The sequence below is a fragment of the Varroa destructor genome, unplaced genomic scaffold (assembly GCF_002443255.2).
Source record: "Varroa destructor unplaced genomic scaffold, Vdes_3.0 BEIS01000004.1, whole genome shotgun sequence".
NCBI lineage: Eukaryota > Metazoa > Arthropoda > Arachnida > Mesostigmata > Varroidae > Varroa > Varroa destructor.
Window position 1 is genome coordinate 1,062,182 of NW_019211457.1, and position 23,372 is coordinate 1,085,553.

The 23,372-nt window shown below is 42.2% G+C and overlaps 2 long non-coding RNA genes across 2 annotated transcripts in view; one reads left to right on the plus strand and one right to left on the minus strand.

Annotated features, from left to right (window-relative positions):
* LOC147755720 (uncharacterized) overlaps window positions 1–23,372 on the plus strand; it is a 53,787-nt gene that overhangs the window by 9,123 nt on the left and 21,292 nt on the right. The window contains exon 2 of the long non-coding RNA XR_015325835.1: window positions 12,018–12,230. This is a non-coding gene — a long non-coding RNA (uncharacterized LOC147755720). The remainder of the gene's footprint in view (window positions 1–12,017; window positions 12,231–23,372) is intronic.
* LOC111249881 (uncharacterized) lies at window positions 1,584–5,916 on the minus strand. The gene is made up of 3 exons (XR_002673115.2): window positions 5,782–5,916; window positions 3,627–3,760; window positions 1,584–2,334 (listed from the first exon to the last, which is right to left on the minus strand). It is a non-coding gene; the product is annotated as an uncharacterized LOC111249881 (long non-coding RNA).

Consider the following 23,372-nt stretch of genomic DNA (forward strand, 5'->3'; position numbering starts at 1 on the left):
GTTGTGCGGGCCGAGGGCCAAGCAAGACACAGCTCTATCGTTTCGATGATCTGCCTGCAACCTGCTCTCACAAGCTGCCGTAACCAGGACCATGTTACCCTAGCGTCCTTGGCCGACGGCCTAATAGGATCGGGAGACGAAAAAACGCTAGAAACGACGCCGAAAAAGACTGGCTGGGAACTGCAAATGCTGCTAATGCGTGACTGATCTATGACTAAATAGTTCTAAGAGTTAAATAACCTCCAACTACTCGTTCTGTGAAAGCAAATTTTTGGCATCTGCTTTTCGATATTCTTTCACATCATTAATTCCTGGTATTTCTTTTAAAATAGCGCTGTCCATTCATAGTATCTCCACTGGCTCGTAAATGCGCTACTGTGATACGTATTTAAAATTTTGCCCACTTCACGTAACCTTGTAGCGTTTCTCTATAATAAGTCATTATTAGTTACCATCATCAAGTTACTCATATTTGTTTACAGCAAAGTTTCTTATTTGCGTTAATTTTGACGTAGATAGGTGTCGCTGGTTAAATATAAAGCAGTGATTCTTGCTCTTAAGTTCATATTTTAGATGAATTCCTATGTACGACCGCAATAGCCCTGTGCAGTTACTTTCTATTCGCATTTACTTATAGCAGAATAAATAGTGATAAAGCTTATTTTACGCCGTTGGATTTGAATCCTTTATGTCAGTCGCCTTAATCGCTAACTAGATATCAAGGAGAACTATGGAAATCGTTTCCAGATAAGTTATGCCCGTGACGAATACGTTGGAAACTTTAACGCGGACGTTTATAGGGAGCGCGTTAATCTCTAGCAATTCGAACTTTGCTAAGCATAAAAGATTTCGACATTTGAGTACTCGACACCTGAAAAAAACTACTAAACTAAGAAGTTTAGTATATACATAACGACGACTGGTAATCTACTTTGGTATGGAAAATATTGTGAAGTGAATATTGCAGCGTGGGTCGTGCGCAAGTTTCTCAATGGCGTCTGTTTCGCAGTGGAAAGTTAAACTTTAGTAAATATACCCGCACGGCTTCGGATGTCTTCGACCGGCTCGTCTTGTTAAACGCAATAAGTTAAAAGCTTCCTTGTTATTTGGTATAGAATCGGTGCTTTTCATGATCTTCTGTGAATACACGGAACTGGTGCGAGATTATTTTTTTTTTTCAAATAAGTAGTAATTTCCAAAGTAAATGACAGTAGATCGAGTTGGCGACATTATTTCAACGTCTTCGTATCCGTACAGCTTTTTGCGTACTTATCCAAAATTTCATAAAGGATCACTGTAGGATCCTCTAGCATTCATGTAGAACTTCTATTAATATGGGCTTATACTATCGAAATATCTCGTAGGGAATACTGTTTATACAGTTCATGTAGCCTAGATCATGACGAGTACATGCACAAATGTATAAACTTGAGTGCTCACTTAATCAAGCGAGGTTAATTTTAAGTTAACTTATATAGAGGCCATGTTTGAAAATACATAGATATTACACAAGTACAAATTCTGACGGAATAAAATACGAACGGCTTAAAAGGCAGTACTTTTTTCTTCTTTTTTTGTAGCATTACACCTAGTGAATGAATTTTGCAGCTCAACCGTTACCGCTGCTTGCCACATTCAATCTGTTCGGGCCTCGTACTTACCAACATCCTAGACAAAAGCTAACAGACTGAAGGGTACGGTATATCCGAAAAAGTTCAGTTGCCTCACTTTCTACGCTTTACTACGTCATAGGGCGTAGAGCATGTTCTGGCAACAGCTGAGAATCGCTGCAGCTCTGCCCCATAAAGAATCTTGGTACTGTACAACCGGTCCAACAAGCGGTCATCTTTTAATTTTATAGAAACCAGGGCGAGAGGTAGCGACCTGAAGCTGTTGCGCTGTTTAATTGCTGGACGTTTCTTCGCTTCTCGTGTCGCAGCATTATTGCCTGTGGGCCACTTCAAGGAAGTACGTGAAACCACTACGACTACCCTGTTTTCCCGACGTAACAATTTCACTTTATATTTTGCCGCTGGCAAACACAATGTCCATTTGGTTCCGTCTAAACGTCTGAAACGCGCAAGGCCTACCGCCGGTTTGACATTTGTCCTGAGTATTCATATGCTGACACCTGTTCTAGCTTCCCTCTTTGCCCCTACTTGCAAACAGGTGCAGACAGCGCGACGGTGTGCAGTGTATAGTAAACGGGAGACGTAAATTAAGACCTCTTCGATCCGTTTGCAGTGTCAGGGTAGTTTCTACAGCAGCAGAGCTGAGCAAAACGTGATACAGCCTTAACCAGCCTCTGGTTTGGCATCAAGCCATGGCGTTATCCTGCAAAAGTTACAACCAAAGATTACGGAAAGAACTTGATAAACTAAGCGTGATTAAGCATACAGCATGCTCTGCTATTGCTGACGGAAGGATGGTCTCTATTACAAAACACCCCACCATCAATGGCACATCTGGTCAAAAACTAATTGAAATGAACTGATTGCCTTAAGTGTTTTTGTTGTGGTTATGCCTGTACTATTACGGCACGTTGAGACAGGGTTCCAGTAATGTTGGGACAGTAACAGTTCGGAGGAGCCAGACAATAGTATAATCAAATTAAGCATACATCCAGCTCACGAGAACAGATTGTTGCGAAGCGAGTGGATGCCGCTGATAGCGAAGAAGTGAATGAAAGTCAGATAGACCATGGCCAAGGAAACACTGCCATTAAGTCTTGTCCTGTCAGGTTTTGCTGTTGTTTTTTACGGAGAGAGTGAAAATAATGCTATGATAATAAATGCATCCGTTTGGACTGATTAGCCATGACAGGAATTAATAGCCAACTCTGGGTGTGCTCCGTTAGCTACCAAGGATTAGCTAATATAGATAAAAAAAAAAAAAATTTGTTACGTGTGTGTGTTTGTATGGTTTAGGCAACTTGTGTACACATGTCAATATGGGTCGAGGAGCCATGGAGTATGTCGCAGACGGTTTCTATTTGTGTCGCTCGTAGGAGAAAAAAATTGAATTTAATCAGTCCCAAACGGACTATGTGAACCCTCCATTGTGATGCAGGGACATCGTGTTCGTCTGCTAAACTGTGAGAGGCGGTTCACAAGATCTTACAACAACAAAAACTTTATGGCACTTGTGCATACTAGTAAATCGAAGATTCTTTTCTACCTGTTTTTTTTAGGTGCGTACAGCTTATAACTGTTACACTAACAGGAGATACCCTGCGTATAGCTACAGGATTTCGTTTAACGCTCGATTTGAAAGACATCTAGCGGCCTTAAAGGACGCCGGCAAAGGTCCATTCAGTCTCAAAATCGAAAAGGTTGTTCACTCTTCCATTTACCAAATTCTACTATCTCTACTTCTATTAGTCCTTGTACAGAGTAATACCGTTACCCGCGTACGGGGGAAATGAGTTAGTTAAACTTTAAAGGCTAAGCGCCCTTAGGGGGGTGGCTTTTGAATTGTGTCTAAGCTGTAAATGATTACTAATCGTAAACGTTTCTTATGATTAGAAACATGAAAAAAAAAAAAAAAAAAAAAGAAAAACAAAAATAAAGTAATGTCTGGTACCCTACATACTAGTACATATACTAAGGAAATTTTTCACAGCTTACCTTGTCAGCTGATACTTTATGCGCTCTGTAAACCCAGTGGGACAAGCAGCAATATGTGAAACTCGATATACATATGCGTGAATTCACGTAATTCACGCATGTTCAAGTGATGATTACTGAACCCTGAAAAAGCTCTTTTATATAGCAGATAGAAAGCTCTTATGAGGCTTTATTTAGATATATATAGATATAATAATTTTCCATTAGTGGCGCAGCAGCAGCGACTTTAGCATAATTTCTAAATCACGTTTCTCACGCTAAAAGTGCCTTTTTTTAATCGAAACATATACGGCGAAGGCCATAGTAGTAACAGTAAGAAACTGCTGTCGCGAAATCTAATTCGCTCCCTGGGCAAAACAGCTACAACTGGCTGTAGAGTCGTCGTCGTCACCACACACGCCATAGATATAATAACGTATGTTATAGCAATTCCGCTGCGGTAGGGGTCATGCCACCGTTACCACACCATTACGTTACGCAGGAGGACATCCACTTGCCGTTGCCCATTTGGATATGCCGCTGGTTTCCAGCAGCAGCAAACGTCTTACAGCCCATTCGAACCACTGACCACTGAGCATTAGAGCGAATAGATAAAGAATGCCCTTGACGACACGGCACAACTAGTAACCTCTCGATGGTCGACCAAACGACCGAGGACTGGAGATTTCGCAGACAGGCCGATTTCCAAATTGGGGGATGAACTAACGTGAGTCAACAAGGGCAAAATCGAAATTGGCAACGCTCTTTTCTTTCCTTCACTCCCTTGTCTTAATGTTTGCCTCCGCTTTTGCAGGTAATAGAATTTGTCAACGTAACTACCAGATTATGCCGGTACATTAGCTTACGTTTGCTATCGTAATTAGTTGATTGGTTTAAAACATTCGTTTTCTGTGTAGGTTATGGACTAATCCTATTTAATGGCCGCGACAAGCCAAGAAACAACAGCATACAGAAGGAGATGTGGTTTGACACGAATGATTTTGATGAAGGCCTGTAGAAGAGAAGATGGAGGCGCAGCAGAGGGCTAAGTAAGAACAGATCATCAGACCGTCAGAAAATTGCCACATGCTAACTGTGACAAAATGCGTCGTACTTACTTCTCGTAAACAGAAATTTCTTCCGAATTAGCAAAATAGCATCTCTGTGAACAAGCGTGCCGGTAAGTGTCGTTCGGAAATAGTCGGCCGCCGTTGAAAAGTTCAACATGCAACTAAGCGTCCTCTTTTTGGGCAATTTTCTTCAACGTCAAAAACATTATCCGATTTGATCTTGATTATTTGTATCCGTGATACCTACATGCGGATGTTGTTCGTGATACTTCGCAAGCAACGAATTACCTCGTTTGTTTCACTATAAAAATACTACAGCATGTTTTACTATAAAAAATTCTTACTGTTTCTTAAATTTGGATCTATTTCTTCCTTCTGTAAATTACGAATTGGACTATGAACTCCAAAAATTACTTTCTGGTGGCCAATTTGTAACGTGTCTAACGTCACGAGACAACATGGCGCTATGCGACTCCGTAGATTCATTGGCGAGTGCCAAGTTCCCATAGTCCAATATAAACTGGATAATGATATATAAGGGAATCATCACACAAACACGTGCATCCAATGGAGAAGTACACTGGCTGAAATTTAAATAAATTAGTGCCCTTTTGCCGGTAGACAGGTTTTATCTGCAGGTATACTGTCTACCCAGCTTCGTTTCAACAGGCGACGGCCTTTCCTTAGTTCAGAGGCAGGCCAAAACAGAAAAGACCTAGAGCTAATTAAAAAAAAACAAAACTAGCAACAATAAGCATCTCCAATGTATTAAGTGGTTTTGTCGACTTCAAATTCTACAATATGCTAGTAATAACAAAACTAGTAATTAATTGGCACTCAAAGGCCTGCACATTTCTATGATTTCGTGACTCAATCCTAAGAGACGCCCCCACTACGAGCTGCGGCATCAAAAGAGCCTACTTAGTTAGGATAACTGTATGTATGTACATTCCTAACAGACATTTTAAAAATCATAATACTACTTGCTACTGTTCCATTTACTTCATAGCATTACATAATAGATCCAGATGTGATAGTCGCAAGCGACATGTTCAGCGACACCGCTTATAGACGTCGCGACTAAACAGCTATTGGGAACAACTTACTGCTTCTCCTTCGGCGAGTTTTTTCTGACGATGAGAGACTTCATAATGTCGTTCCCGACACGTGTCCGAAATTGCCTCTCCTCTCTACGAAGGTTCAGACCTTTCCCCGAAGTCAACCGATGAAATCGATTGTAACTCAACCAGCTCTCCCTTTCATAGCGTTTACTTCGTTGGACGGCCGCGACAGCGGCTTTTCCAGTCACATTTGCCTATAGTCATTGCTCTTTTCAACATGTCACTAGCAACGGATGTTCGAGTGAGCGCTTTCGGTGGCAGCCGTGAACATTCGAACATTGTTGTTACTGGCAGCGTCTTAAGAGCTGATAGGCATCGTCACCATTGCAAACAATGTTGTCGCTGTCGCCATTATGACGGCAGTTTTCTTCTTGTTAGGAGCTGTTCTATTGTTCCATTGTGCTACTGCTTGAAGACTAGCATGTTTTTTGCCGACTCGCTCGACGCTTGAGAACATGGCCGGAGCAACTAGGCAAGCTGGCGAGTGCTTCGACAGAGAACCTAACGTTGTTTGGGCCCGAGCTGTCAGCGCCCATCGAAGCTGACACTCAGACGGACACCAGAGCCGACGGCAGCGATAATGATAAAGGAGCATATCGTGGGACGTTACGGCAAAACACAAACGGAATCGTGATCGGCGTAAAGCGCAGTTATCGACGCTGCCTTTACTTGCTTCTGTTCATTGCCCTGTTTTTCTGACATTGGCGACCTGCCGTAATGGCCTTTTCTTCACGGTGGGATCAGCTTCTCGCCCGCTCAGTCGCTCCACCGTTGTTTATGGTACCCATATGCGTCTCGTTCCAAGCGTATAGGAAAGGTCTGGCGGTGTGCACGTAGTGGGCGATGCCGGTTTTCTGTTGGGTCCGTTAGCGAACGTTGGCGATGCTGCGCGACAAATACTCCCCAGACTGTATCTGACACTCCCGCGAACAGACCACTATAAACCAAGAGCTATTCGGCTACTGAAGTGGAGACTGCCAAGCCCATGGCTACAAGTTGTGCCCAGTGCTCTTCGTCACCGTGGGTGTGAAACCCCGAGTCAACCGCGAGCCGGCTGCCGGTCGGGTCGCCACTCACACACAAGCAGAAATAGCTCTTAGTTTTTCGTTGTTGCTCGTGACCGAGCTTTGCAAAGTGGCATCGTCACTTATCTTTGACTCAATAACGAAATCGGCGCAACAAGCGAGGGGTAACGCTGCGGCGAAAATATGGATAGACACGAAGCATCAGAATGAATAAGGGTGGATTTTGGCTGCATATGAGTGAAGTCAAGTGATGTAGTATAAAATGTCACAATTCAGACTGCGCTTCTAAAATTTTGGTCGCTGAACTGATGACACCACGTTGAGCTCCAGAAATATATAATAATACGGTTACAAGCTGGGATTGTGGCTTCGAACATGTGATTTTGTCTGGAACAGTAATGCAGGAACATCTCCTAATATTGCGCCATGTAAATGTATTGTTAAGTTAGTTTAGACCGACGGGTGACTTCGATCTCTCTGCGGGGGATCTAGTGAATTCATTGAAGAAGACTTATCCTTAGTGAGCTCGAGTGTAAAGAATTAAAAGAAACAATATTTGATACCGACCCCGTATAGAACAAGAACAAGCTTGATGTCTGTACGTATAACTGCCGGTCCTCGCTGCCACAAGACATATGTCACATCATGGTCGAACCTTTTTTTTTGTACAGATGAACTTAAGGCTATTAAAACCTATGCTTTTTGCAATAGACTTCCTGACTGTGGTTGGGTGGTAATTAAATTCAAAACATTTTTGCAAGACATGCTAATACTCTTAACGTCCTCAAAATTTAAGCGAGAGACTATGGCTACAAGTGGTGAAGGATCAAATCACCTAGCTTCATTTGGGGATCGATTCTGTTACATCGCGTTGGTGAATCCGGCACCTTATTCAAGGTTTATCATGGTAACCACAATCCGCGCGTTCTTCATCGGACAGGTGAAATCACTTCTTTTGTCCTTATTTTTGTCCAAGTTGTATCGGCAGACATCTGGAGACTAATGCTCATGGTTATTCGACCCGGCAGAAAGCCACGGAGCGTTTAAAGTTACTCAGACGCGCAAAGGAGCACAAAACACGAGAAGACTTGCTAATGAATGTCACTTCTTTTCATAGTACAAAAGCACCGCGAGAATAGCTTTGAATAATTGTTTATACTATAAATTTTAACTAGCTCTGTATAATAGCAAAGTATTAGCAGATGCTTGAATCTAAGCACGGCTACGGTTCGATTGGAGATCTTTATTAACTATTTACTACATTCCAGAAAGCTACATTAATACTTAGGAGCTTTTAAACAGAGCCTACCAGACAGGCCCAGCGCCTACGTGGACACATGGATTTCTGCATAGAACCGTATGACACTTGAGCTAAAATATTCTTTCAGGACGTTAATATATAGGACTCATTTAGGCACGTTAGGTCGTACGGGGGACCTTAGCTAGCAACAACAACAGTAGTAGTACCCACTTTATCGACCCACTTCTCAGTCCTGGGTCCGTTTAAGTATGTTTTAATTACTTCGGCTAATCAAATATTTTAAACGGTTTAAATTGTCTTATTATTTCCGGGTGAGTCACCAGTTTGGGTCAAGCGTCTTCTCCGACGACACGACATTCACTTACGCAGTCCTTACGCAGGTTAATAAATGTGCGGTACAATATAACATAGTTAGTTCGCTATTGCAAAACTATATAGGATACGTATAAAACTATTTGTATTGCCTATTTTTTAGCTGCGGCCTGTTGTTACTGCACAGTTTTCCATACGTAGTCTAAATTTCAGATCAGACGGATCTATCTGGCTGCTGACTGTATTAGCAATATGTTGACCACAGGATCCTGATCAAAACTTATAAAAATAATAAGCCTGTTTTCCTGATGGGCTCTGCTCACCGATGGAGATGCTGGGATGTTTCGTAGTGCGAACCGTAACCACTAAGGCAGTTCCGCGAAAGGTTTCCCAAGTTGACTTTAGGATAGGTGTCAATGTTACTCGAGACGTGGACAAAATTCGATGACTGTTAGATCTACAATCATAAACACAGTAGATTAGTGACGAAAACTCGAGTTCAGGCTTTCCATATAGGACAAAGCTGTGTTCAACGAGGCACAGGAATATTGTTTGCAACATCATTTTAGATGTTATCTTACGCATAGGAACTTGTTGTTCCATCTCATTATGTCCTGAAAGTCTGTCTTCACAGGGGGATCAACGAAACCATTCATGCTGTAAATCGAAAAAAATTATCACTTTGTGTTTACAAACCGTTGGACTTTGATGATATCTAAGTGTTTCGTGCGTTCTGTACCCATTTTTCTGAAATATCGTGTTCCCTGTGACACGCAAGTGAAGAAGATGGTGCCATAGAATAATGTAAGTATAAATAAATTCTAGCCCTATTTAAACGTAACCTGGTCTATTTGTCGTTGAGTAAAGTAATATGTTAGCAAACCTATGTCTTTTCTCGACCAACCTTCCAAACTTCTTCTATACGCCTTAAGCCACAACAAAGGAAATTTAAATGAATGAGCTTAAATCTCCAGGTGCAGCTTAGGGTCTAAATGGTTCAATTAATCGCCATTTTTAATTAGAGCAAATACTGGAAAAATGGCTCGAGGAAAAGGAGTTCTGCCATGACTGCGTGTCTATGCAAGCAATCGGTTGGCTCACTAATTTGATACAAGTTTGTCACAATTTATTGAAATGGAACATTTTAACTAAACTCTGTGTTTTTAGAGTGCAAATTGTGGAATAATTAAGACATCCACATTTGCCTTGATGATGAGTCGTTCCGCTAGACAGACGTACGTGAAACGAAAACAGGCTCTTTTCTTTATCAGCCAAACAGCTTCATCCAGCGTAGATCTGTGTATTGGAGTCCTTACGAGTAATCAGGCAGTTCGGTCTGGAGCCAGCAAATTCCGTAGAGCGCCTGCGGTTGCTTGTTTGCTCGTATCGACAACAAAATGGACATTAGCCGTCCGAAATTGGGCTAATGAGATTCTTTGTTCTGTAATGATGCAAAAGTCTACCTAGCTAGAGCTCTGACAAAGGTGCAAGGAGGGCCTAAGTAACCAGGATATAGCTAGCCACTCAAACGGAACCTAATCACCATTGACGTGAGGCCTGCGTTATTATTAGCCTAAACAGGTAACGAAAGTACGTAAATTAACCATACGGAATTTCAACTTAATATTATTATTCCAAGCAAGTTTATGTAGGGGTATTTTTAGCTATCTAGCTGCTCAGAGAAAGATTACAAATCACATAGTTCATTTGAGCGATCACATACTAAAAAATAACGCTTATACTCACCATATATTCTCACGATCTGTAATAGAACCATTGGACTATAGTAGTTTCACCTCTGTGAGTACTGGAACCTATTAGTCGACAAAGCAACGAATCATTGTCAGCTTCAACGATACGCTTTACTGATTACCTTGTTGATCTTATCAATAAGACAAGCTATCCTCGAAAGCTTCCCAGCGTTGGTTAAATGATCTGGGCCACTCGGATTGTTTGCTTCCAGTGAGGACTTCAATTCTATATTCAGCAGCGTTATAAACCCGCAGAGCCGATTGTCGCTATAGCTGCTCAATAACAAGACCACACGACAAGATGAACCGCTTTGGCGTGCACGCTACTCATGTGCTGCCTGTAGCGCCGCACACGTTCTATATGTTAGTACATTGTGCGCACAAGACTGTGATAGCCGTCCCCTTATCGGGCGTGTCCGATGGTAAGTTTCAAGGTGACTGCACTATATTGTATTCTATGTTATTTTCCATATCTACAGCGTACGCTGTTTATAGCCTTTTTGGACAGATATAGGGCGTTGTCAGCGTACTGCTACATAGGACCTAGCCTGGCTTTGGACTGTCACACAGGTGCGTTGTGATATAGCATAGACACGAGCGGTCGACAGTCATGGCTAGCTCAAGCCCTCGGCTGTGTAGTACCATTGGGTAACGCTCTGATGAACGGTACGCTGCATAGATCAAATGCGCGTGCTATTTTTACACGCATACGTATACCTTTTAGGATAGTATAGAGACTACAAAATATTATCGTATAGGCTGCTAGTGTACATGTATTGTGCGTTATGCATTTTTAAGCCTTGCAAAAACGTGGAGTTTACTGTTGTTTTTTCTAGTTGCCTCAATAGGAGGAGGGTCAGTAGGTTAACAGTGTTGTGGATCAGCCGATGAGTTGAGACTGAGAGAATTGAGATGGATATCGTCGTATTCGCACATAGTGCACTCGGAAAGAGTACACACAAGTGAATTTTTACGGTTTCCGTCAAAATATAACGGTTTTACGTCAAATCCCATTCCTGTCCGTAATGTAACGACCGCAAGAAAGCTGGTCAATGAAGGCATCTCTATAGTGTAAGAAGCGACATTTGGCAGAAGTGGGGCAAATTGTCGCCATGGTGAGGTTTAGGCACGAGGAGAAAAGCTCATTTCCTCTTAGAATAAAATACCTGATCCGGTTCGACATCGGAACCATCATGCGCTTAGAGGCCATACTGAGTTCACTCTCCACGTTAACGGTAATATATACGTCTGATTCGCACCTCGGCACGGTCCGACTCGAACGCCACTTCACGGGAAGGAGTTTTCAGACATAACAAATGCTTTTCGTCCCATTTTCTCTTCGAGCATCGAGAGCGATAGCCAGTCTTGCCATAGTTATATCTGATTAATGGGTCGATTGCTTCGAGCACGGTTTTTCCTGGGTCTTTATTACTAAGCAGCAAATCGTGTAAATAGATAGTAGGCTGGAAGCAGAAACTTTAGCTCTATGCCGTATCTCTCGTATAATAAAGTCGTACCGATTTTATTTTGCATCAGAGGATTTTTACTAGTATCAGTATTACTGCCCAACTTGACAATTCGCCATAGCCGCATACGACAATGAAGTTAAGTTAGTGCCTGCATTGGCCAGCGCGAAGTTCCTCTAACTGACTGAGTTTTGCTGCGACAGTGGTTGTGAGCAGTAGCGCAAATCATTGATCTTTTGTGTATTCAGCTAATAGTGTCGTTAGATAGCAACTGTAAAAAGCTTTAATTCGTAAACGTCGGGAAAACGAATCATCGGCTATGCAAGTCTGAACATTTCTATATTACCGTATATGATTCAGAGTACACAAATGCGATCTTCCCAATTTATTATGATTTTTCTGGTAGGAATAAAGCCAGATACTTATCTAAGGCATCTGGAGGAGCTCTGAGGAGGACCGGGACAAACTGTCGACAGGACGATTTTTCCTGTAGAGCGAATAAACACTGCTGGAAAAAATCCATGATAATAGATCAAAGTGCTCTGCCAACGGATGGACCTTTACCATCATCAGCCATGAATACTCCCTTATTGCTCATCCGTGGACGTTCTTCGTCAAAGTTAGTACACAAAGAAAAATTCGCGTCGTTAAAGTGATATAAGAGTAGGACAAGCAGATGTTGTAAAGGCCCATTATGTTAAGTAGCGTAAGTGAAGAAGTTTAATATCGAACGCATATAGCTGTGCCGCGGCATCGTTATACGTTATATTCTATATAGGGATCTCAGTAGTAAACAGAGGGACTTCCATCAGGGCCTTATATGGGCTCGATTTTTGGCTGACGTACGCTGCGTATGCATTGATTACTATGCTACTGCAGTAAAAGCGATAAGTGAAAGCGGCTTCGTCGCAGCAGTTACTTGTTGCCTATTAAAGTAACATCTCCGAAGGCACAGTAGCCAGTTAGCAGTACCTCTAAGTCTAATGGTCCCAAGTGTAAGTTAGATCTTTTAACCTACTCTCGGTTCGTGGTGCCTCAGAACTTTTAGTTCTCGAATCTTTCAGAATTCACTGCTACAAAAAAAACGTCATGGGGTACACGCACTCGGCTTCGTAATCACGCGACTTCGTAATTAGCGCACACCAGCCTCGTATTGTATTTGTACCATTTTTAGACTGGCTGAATTGATACTCACAGTAACACTGTCCATGCATCAAATACAAACACCTACGCGAGTAATACTAGTGCGTGCATCCCGTCCTCAAGTTATTCTGACTGATTATTGACTGGACAAACGGGAAATATCCAAACGAGTATAACGCGACAAGGCTTTACGTAAAGAACTAGTGAGTATAGCTACGTACACTTCTGACTATCAGTCCTTTAGTTAATTGAGATTTCGGTGGTAACGCGCTGGCCTACAAAACCTAACGACCTTATTAGGGTTATATTAGAAGGTAGAAAGCGGACATAATTAACTTCGTGCTGAAAGCTAATCGTTTAGATCGACGATAACCGAGGATTCCCAACGTAAAACCTGAAAGCATTTAATATTGTTAGTAAAGCCTTACAAAAATAGATGTACTCGTATAGTGCCTCCCCTGCACAGAAACCTCCATCGTTCCCATCAGTTTTTCTACCTTTCTCATCATAAGACATGCAAGTCCGTACGGGCAGAGACCAACTCACTCGACCAATCGGCCGTTTTAGAAATTCGACCCAACTAGAGTCAAACCCAAATTGAAGCTTAAGTTTTCTCTTTTTTTCTTCTTTATTTACAGACCAGACGAATCGCATCAGCTTCTAGAGATGTTAGACTTCACCCGTTCCGTTTGACGTCATCAAATTATTATAAAGTTGGCCACGCACGGCGATTTTGATCTCCATTCCTGTTTCACTTGTACCGAGTCCGATGCATACACACGTACATACGTAGTGATTTACACAAAGGTGCGCCGATTTTCCCGAGTTCCTCGTAAATAAGGCAATGGCCATCTGCTATTGCTATGCAGCGGTCCATCATAAATGCCTGCAAGCGCGCTGCAGATCGAATGTAATCCATTAGTATAACCTCCCCATGTTTGGAGTTTTACGTCCAGCATTGCCGTTAGGCATTTCATCAGACAGACGGATGGCCAGCCATCTGAGTCCCAGCATGAAACCAAATCTGTGTATGCGCTGATTCGAATCTAGACCTCAAGGAATTCCCGCGATGGCGTAGTGCCAACCTGCTGTCTGTCTGGTAAAGTGCTTGCCGGCAGTGCCGGATGTAAAACTCCAAACATGTAGAGGTTGTGTGCAGTGGAAATTCCGAATCCTCAAGCGTAGGTTATCTACCTATCATTAGATTCGTTGTTGGCTTGACTCGGACGCGTGTTCCTCGTGGGATTCCTGTTAACACGGAACTTCTAATTGGTCTGTTGTTTGTGTGTTTATCCATCCGTGCGTCCGTCCGTCCGTCCATCCATCTCTAGGCGTCACATGTGCGAACTGTGTGAATGCCGCCACGAGATTCAAAATTTTCGCGTAGGTTACATGGCGCTTCATCAACGTGCGCGGGAGACGTTCTCACCACCAACTAGCAAAGAAAATAAACAGCTTTAGAAATAATTGGCAATGAGCCGTATCGTTACGATAGAATTTTTTTTATTCGGCTTCCGACTGTTATCATCACTGTGAGAACGAGTCTTCAAACGAGTCTTCTTTCTCTTTTTTTAGAAGAACGTCAAAGGTTTGGTTCAGTAGAAGGACGAACAGGGTGGACTTATTTAGAATTTTTCTCGAATAGACCCATTAATCGGGAGGACAGCAATGCAAATAAGCAATTTTTAACGCAATGTGGGTTTCCTTTCCAGGGCTAATTCAGTAATCCTTTTAGGGTTTGCTCATTCTACCCAGATAATCGTCATGTCAACGCAGTAAAGAGAGATGCGTATTAGCCACGCAGACACATAAGTCGTTTAGAATAACGCTTTATCTATGCTTACCGGTTATGCCAATTGACGAAGTATCGAAAACGATGCCCATTCTGTTGCTACGTAAAAACTCAAGGATAGCAATGATTCAACAATATATATTTGTTTCAATATCTAAACAAGTATAATGCGTACCTTTTACGTATCCCTTTATCTTTCTTTAGTATTTGTGTATTTGCTAATTATACACCTAATTATTTTTTTGCTGACAGATTTTACTTTGTTCTCACAGATAGATCTCGGTAATCGTTACTATACTGTTGTGGGACCTTAACTGTCATTTTCTACTTGTATAATTACTCACCAAATTGACACGTTCATCCGTTCCAGATCCTGACTTTTTGACGTATTGTTGACCTATTCTATAGCAAATGAACCCTTAGATTTTTTTTACAACAGAGATTTTTAGAACAGAGTTAATGCCCGGCAAAGTTAGTCCTTAAATCGGTCGCTGAATACTACGCATCGTATTTTATGCATGCATATATATGAACAGTACACAATTTGTGTAAATAGATAAAATATGGCAGTTATATATAATGGCAGCTAGATACACACTCATGTATATATTCTACTAGATCGATTCGAAAGAAATATTACCGTTTTCACAGCTGGCCGCCGCTATCGACTCTCTATTTTCGGAATCTATGTTCTTATGTTTTGCATCTTTGTTTGGTTATAACGTTTGCTCAAGCACGAGATGACCAGTAAATACAGTAAAGAAAGTAATCAAGTAGTGTTGAACGGAGGCAGGCTATAGGGCTGTTACGCACATTTATCTTTAGACAGACGACACAAAGACACACAGTAAAATACAACACAGGGGAAGGACGATAGCTCGTGTGACGCCCGCAGCTTTGATAGGAAGGAGGAAAATTTGCGGGCCGGATGTCTTTCGGCTGTTGGCCGATCGGTAAGACCCGTTCGGCTGTATCGTGGCGAGTCAGGCGCTTTGAGGGACTGATATTAGCTTCTTTCAGGTCGACGACCTGCAATAACCTGACGACCTAAGTCAACTGTGACAAAAACCAAAGAGGCGGCAAAGTCGGCTAGAAGGAACCGCCGCAGCTTGCCGTCGTCAATTACGTACAGTTCAATCTACTTGCTGAGACCGGCAGAGTGCGTTGAGACCCAACTCGCCCAACCCAGCTCAACCCGACCGGCGAGGCTCTCGATGGCCCAGCTCGATCTCTCCGCGTCACTACGAACACATGGCTAAGACAGCGTCGAGCTGGGTTGGGCTTGAGCTGAGTTGTTGGGTCGAACTGGGCTGCATTAGGACGTGTTTATCGTGCCCCTTACGAGTAGTCCTAATAACGGACGCCGAGCTCTGTTTTCTCACTGTTTCCCCTTCTTTCTCCTTTTAGCTAACTCCTGCTTGTGCCTGTGGTGGCTTTCGGACTCCTTAGTTATTTCGTCGAGGAACGAACGAACGAACGAACGCCAAAAAGCCTAGTTGACGCCTCTTGCTGTCGGAAACTGCTATCTGTTATATTTTTGTCGACTCTGACATGGAAGCGACTGCCAGCGTCAAGCAAGCGCCCATAAGCACTGTTTAATCATACGGAGTAGCAGCGGTGAGTAACGGTGTACCAAGCAAATCATAAATCTGACTCTTGGAAATCAGTGAAAACATTCGGCTGAGTTTAACCGTGCTTCTTCAAAAGTTGGGATGTATAACTGTCGTCACCGTGACGACTATTCATCATAATAACAATAATGACTATCATCATCGTCCTAATGGCGCTTGTGCTTCTTCGGTTTTTGTTTCTGCTGCGAATAACCTATTGTTATAGTTATCATTCAGTAAGGGTCGTACGATTGGAGATAGTGAAGATTGCCTACCTGAGAAAACCCGTAGAGCACTTACTTGATAATGTTACGATAACAACGATACGGTAATCACAACATTGAATGAATTACATAAAAAAAAAATGTTTATTTCTTTGGCAATAAGTAATTGTTAGCTAGAGTAAAGTGTGCAAAACAACGATGAACCTCATACTGTTACTCGAATGCAATATAGCCTCCATTGCTGATTGGTTAAATTTGCCTGTCGATATGTATAGAGGCGGTCCGTTTTTCATCTCAATAGCAAAAGAAAATGAACAAAGACCGCCACCAGCTAACATTTATCTGGTGCAATGAGCAAGTTCAGAACGAACGTTCAAAGCACTACCGGCCCCGTTCGGACGTTACGACTACGTCACGCTGGCACACGCCAGAAACCTATTTGGATTCATAAAATAGATACCCTGTCTGGACATATGCAAGCGCCCTTAAACTTAAGCATCGATACGTGAATCGTGTCGATAGCTTCGTACGATATCAGTAAGACTACGATCGGTCGTCGGTACGTTGATCGTCATTATAATTGGGCGCAACGGCCACAAAGAGAGTTTAAAGCCAGATGTTTAAACGGCAAGTAGTATTTGGCCGATAAAGTTATGTTCGTCTTATGATAACTTGGCCATACGTTTTTAGAAAAGCATGTAATTGAGGCTACGCGTATCGTCATCACACAATTACGAGACAAGCTATAAGTTATATAAAAGTTCATCTGAGTCAAGGCAGCCCTTGCATCAGTGCTACTTCCTATAGATTCACTATATGCGTTGAGAGTAGAACGTAGTAAATACGAATTTACCTATATCGTACACCATAACAATGCTTGACTATGTTTGACTTTATGATCAAACGCCCGATGCCAGGCTTACAGAACGCTACATCACTGCTACAGGTTTTGAATGTGGGATATTATTGTCCCAACTGCTGTCGGTCCGTCTGTGGATAGTTGAAGTTAGTTACTTTTGGCGTTGGTTTAAGTTGATCGTTGATGGCCTGCGTAACTGTATGGCTTCTTAGCGTTCTTGAATGGGCCGTTTCGCCAACGATCATGCTAATGGTCTATGGCCGGCTTCGTGTAACGGTTAAGCCGTTTAGGCGGTGCTGATTGTAACAAGGAAAAGCATATATTTGAATAGGTTTCTTTTTTTCTTTATTGCCGATTGCTGGCTGCTCGTTGCTTAAGTGGGAAAGAAAGCTTACAAGTTTTTTAAGGAGAAGTTTTCTTTGCCAGCCGCTAGATGTTGTGTAGTCGACCTGTGTTTGTGAGCATCATATGGCTGGAAAACATACCTTATAGATGCTATAACATAGTGTTTTTTGCTCTATTCTATATATATACGTATAAGATGCTTTATAGAAGCAATATATTCGAATGAACATGTGTGTTGCTTTATAGCTGTTTTAAACATTTTACTGATAAGATGAAAGACGTTTTTTCAGGACAAACAGCAATCGTCGGCCTGATTCACTCGATTCAGTAGCATATCTAGGCGTAAGAAACCTCATAACTTCAAAATAGAGTTGGCCATCATGTGGCACTGTGTAATCAGTTTAAAAACATAAATTGTACCACCTAACTGACATCGATCTCGATATGTTTGATTTGTTACTTACGTAAATTTATATTTACTTACAAGTACATAAGCAGTATGGAAGCTAAACAGTCGGGCGTCGATGCCAGTCTAGTCTTAGAACTATCTGTAATCTGCTACGGAAAATAACATCCACTGAGTAGTATTCTGTGAATACAGTCATTCACTAAGAGCTGAAACCAAGGGCGAAACATTCATCTATCACGCTCATCTGCTGCTCAAAACGTGCTGTATGTGGGTGTAGCTTGTCCAGCCGATCGATTTAATTCGTGCATCGATCCGAAGTGCGGCGTATCAGTTGATCCGACGCGACAGTATAGACAGTTCGCCGCTGTTGACGTATCGGGCGACGTAATCCTTTCGCAGCTGCGAACGCGCATGAATCAAATATACCATAAATCACCGCGTAGAAATTGATTTGCTATGGACGCTGCCTATGATCAAGCTCGATGATATTTAGATAGCCACCAGCAAGACAAGTCTGTGGCCCGCAGGGTTTGCCCCACGGGGCCGTTTCTTCTCCATCTCACGACACCACGAACGTCATTGCTTCTTTCAGCTGTCGCTCGTCGGCGACGCGATCCGACACGATGGGGTCGTCGGAGGCCCGAACTGACACAGAAAAGTGGAGCGGTAAACTGTCACTAGCAGTAAAGTGAAGTCAGCCATGGCAGCCTAAATCTAGGGAACTGGGGTGACCGACAGTTTGAATTTTAATTTAGTGGGGTTTAGGGCGCGTGAGAAGGCCCCGGCTACCTACTACCTATTAGTAAGCACGATTGCTTAGCAAGGCCAAGCGCACTGGTCCGTGGAGTTTGGCAAAGGCTAGATCATTCGCAATTGACGGCAAACCTATCGTCGCGATAAGAAAAGCTGGCGCAACCTGCAATGGCCGATGTGGCAACCGTGAGGTTACAAAACGACAATGGACTGGTAATTGAGTTTTTAGGACGGCTATTGCTATAATTAAGCATTGTTTCATACAATTCGCCCCCTTCAGCGTTAAGCAAAGTAGATCCGTCGGTTCTCTGTTTTGAACCTACGTAGATCAGTTTATATGTTAAATATCGATATCCTCCATCAGCGTTCTTGCCACGGTTGAGAAGTTAACAAAAGCAATATCATAACAAAGCAAGAGACATCAACTGGTTAGGTTGATTATATATACATGTTTTAATAATAATTACAAATTGATATTTCGTGACTGGATGTAGATCCTGCCGGTCTCAGTTCGTTGTTGCCACTTAACATAGGTTCAGTGCATATAATACCGTGTGGGCAACATCTAAAAAAATAACAGCGTGATGGTGAAACGTTAAATTGTAGAGGGAGTTGTGCCGAAGACAATCGCATATAGCTTCTGATCTTTCTATAGTACTATATCATGGAAGATGCCTCCAAATAGGATTGATCGGCAGGTAGGCCGCACAGTTGACACCCCGCTGCGTCAAAAAGCAGTACTTATTTAGGGCTGCTCAGGGAGACGAAAGCAATACATCAAAAGATCTAGAAGAGTGAGCAGCTGAGGTAATGGCTGCCGACTACGTCTGTGTTGATTTGTGACTTGTCTTCACTATGGCACTTAGTTGGCCTGATGTGTATTCGGGCTGATATTTTATCAAGATAAGCATCTAATTCAATAATCCCACAGCCTCTACTCGCCCGCCCTCCTACATAAATAATACGACGCATTACCTTTTATATCAAAACGTTTCACGTCCAATGCTACTGTTCAGCACGGTTTCGGATGGCTGAAGCCTTTCGTCCATCATTTATTTGTATCGCGTGCGGTGCTATGTAATGAACTTACTGCTTTTGAAAGAACTGTTACAATGTTACGCCTGTGTCAAGCGATTGGGTATTAAAAAAACTTCGTGATAAAGGTATAGCAGAGAAAGTTTACGCCGTGGCCCTTTCATTTGCTAATCGATAATACGGGAATTAGTTAGCGAGAATTAGCAGACAAAGCCGGGCAGCTCAGTCGTGTGCCATCTGAAGTCCAGCAGTTCCCCTCAACATGCTGTTGTTGATTTAGCTGATCGCTGATCCTTGTTTTATGCAGTTAGGTTTCGAAAGGTCTGGAAAGTTAATAAGGTTAAAAACAAATCTTATCGAAAACAATGCCTGTACTTAATAACTATTAAGCCAGCATTTAGTACCACAGTAAATTAATACCAAAGAGAAAGGACCTGCATTCGAGATGTTGAAAAAGCTGATAGCGAGTTTGCACGAATAGGTTAGCGCCATCTTGAAAGGTGTACAATAGATTAATATAAAAACAGTAAACGTCAGAATGTAGGACAATCTTTTCAACATCCAGTTAGATATAGAAACTCACGCGACAAATCGATCGAAGGCAAGCAAATTTCGTTCCTAAAATCTCCAACCTTGCCAAGCTGCGCAACTTGTTCGGGCCAAGGCCGTTGGCAATGATTAATGTGACTACTCTGGCTGAAAGCAGCGCACGCTATCGACGGCCGTAACGTCGTGTTTATCTGTTTGATTGTCAGACGGGCTTGCGAGCCTTTGACCCAGCTGTGTTCACGCGCAACTGATTTCAACGTCCGCGCTACCAAATGGGGCCGCTTTGCGTTATTGGGTTCAGGCAAATAGTTTAAGCTGGTATCGTCCATCGCTAGGCCATCAGCTTCTATCTAACACAACGTTTTTTCTGACGCGCAGTTCTCGAAAGTCGGAAACGTTTGTAAAGGCGGCTAAGCTTGAATATCCGGGTGAATTTCCGGTGCAACCCTGTTGTTCTGTAGTCCCCTGGGGGTGACAAAGTCATGGCCTGACGTGGCCCTGCCTCCATCTACCACGAAATGGTCAGACATAAAAGTCGTGTTAGCAGCGGTTATGGGCAGACGCATTTAGCTGTAGCATTAACCTTACATGTGACGCAGTCAATCATTACGCGTAAAACATGTCTTGCAGAATTTCGCAACTAAACCATATTACATTTATAGGAATAATTTAGGAGTATTGCATGAGATTCGTACTTTTTGCTACTCTTATATAAACAAAAAACATGCAGATAGGGCAAATCAAGAGTAACCGCTTACACTATTGTACATACTCATAATATGGACATAACATGAACATAAATTTCAAGTTTCTAGTGAAAATAGTGACTTTATGCCCAGATTCGTGTTCAAAGCACCATGTGCCCTTAGGTTTAACATATAAGCTTGTTACCATTGCACTATCGAAAAAAACATGACGGCATGAACACGAACTCTCTCTTTGTACCTGCATCTCTTATAAAAAGTCATTTGAGTAAGCGGTTTGTGCGGTAGATCTACATGTTTAATGGGTTTTGCCCAGAAGTGTCAGTCTGTCTGTTCATCAGTAACTTCAGCATTCCTTGCCACAATCATTGCGGTATGCCGAGGCCATGTCAACGAAAATTACGCGCATGTTTGTCCGAACCACCTCGATTTATTTGCCAAGTCTCGGCTGTGATCATCCGCTAGAGGGGACAGCAGTATGTCCGAGACAGACAGATAACTTATCGCGTCAAGTCGATGAACCAGGCGTTGATTCTCCGACAAAACACTCTGATTCCTTTGTGAAGGAGAGGCTAAAAACAAAAAAATAGCAGATCTGCCCAGACGTTTCTGCTATAGTGCTTTCGCGCCCCCATACCTCCGGAGATCGACACACAATTTGCAGATGCAGGCACGGGTAACTGTCATTACGTACAGATTTTAAACTGATGGACCCATTGCAGATGTATGTTTATTGCACTAGCAAAGCTCATATTTAGCAAAAATCGTAACTAATGTTTTACCAGTAAAAGATAAAAAACTTCATTCTGTTGCGGTGTATTTTGCATTTGGTTGAAACCTGCTGTCATGATTTGTGTAATCAGGCGTATAAAGGAACGAAGGCCCCTTCGAGGCAGCGAGCCTGCTCAGAAATCAGGACGCGATAAATTTTATGCTTTAAGGGAATTTGCCTAGATCAGTGAGTCTGACCTATCGGCTTTTTGTGGAATTAGGCTTAGTGACTAGACGAGCTAAATTATTTGATTCAGTATGTAATCCTATTTTCTCTATTTTCGTGCGACGTAAGCTCTCTTTGTTTCGCGTTCAGTAACAAACGAGTGGATGATTGTGTTATAATTTTAACTGCTTTAAACTTAATCAGAACTTGTTAATGGAACCAATTCGTCCGTCTTCCTTACAGGATGCACCTTATCGCTTACGAACTTTATACGCGACTCGTATAGTAATGAACTAGTCCAGCCTGATATCTGATTAGATGCATATCTGATGATTACGATAAGGAAGTGTACCATGTGTACAAATAAAATCCTGACAAAGTGCTTTGTTCCAAAGCGGTCACTAAACCACCTTTCACTATATAAACAGGTAATTTCCAAGGCAAAAAATTACAATAACTCGTCATTTACGATTTATCTGGTCTAGATAACTAGATCATGACGAAAAAAGATCCTGAGAGACTGTCATTTTAGTTCTGAGTATCTTTCTGATATACACACGAGGTCTTCTCATTTCTATACGTTAACATGTAATTTTGATAGATTGATTCCGTGCTCACGTTGAGTCCCGATTTTTAGTACATAGTCTCACATGCGTCAAAGACGAAATGGTTGAAGTCCTTTAAGTAGGTGAGGGTTAGCCTGTTCAGGAGTAGAAATGGAACTTCACAACAACTCTGCATTAATGTCACTCAAGAATTATAAGGGGTTTGTTGCGCGGGGCATCCTTAAGCATATCGTTTTCAGCTAAAAAGTACCGGGTCACATTATTGGCGTGAGCCCTATAAAGCAGTAAAGTCGTTCCGTTGTTTAGCTGCGTTAAGACTAATTATCGCTATTGAAATTTCCATTCGGTTGGTCTTCAGGCTTAACACACTGGCTCCTGCCCTTATCGCATTTATTAAGTAAGATTATCCATCGCTTCAGACGATATTGTGACTTGGTGTGTGACATGGGTATACTCGTTGTACGAAAATAGAAAAGATCGATTTGATACGCTTACCCGTTTCGTCTGCTACGCTGTGAACGCTTATAAAAACCCAAGCACTCACACGTTGATCTTGTCTAACTGGGAGTCGTTTTTTTCGTGCCCACATATTCGGCTCCATGTAAGCGAATGTACATATTCATCGATCCATTTATAAGTATTTGAAGAATATGCTAGTGCCGTCGGCATGTTCCTACCAAAGATAGGCATTATTTTCCTTTTCGTCCTTCCGTAGATCCATCTAATAAGCTTATAGAGGAGTAACGTGGGCGTTGTTCTAGTAATTAGGAAGGAAGCTTTTACAAGTTGTATTGAATATTGTAGCGGAGGCTGATCAACGCTAAGAACGACTTTG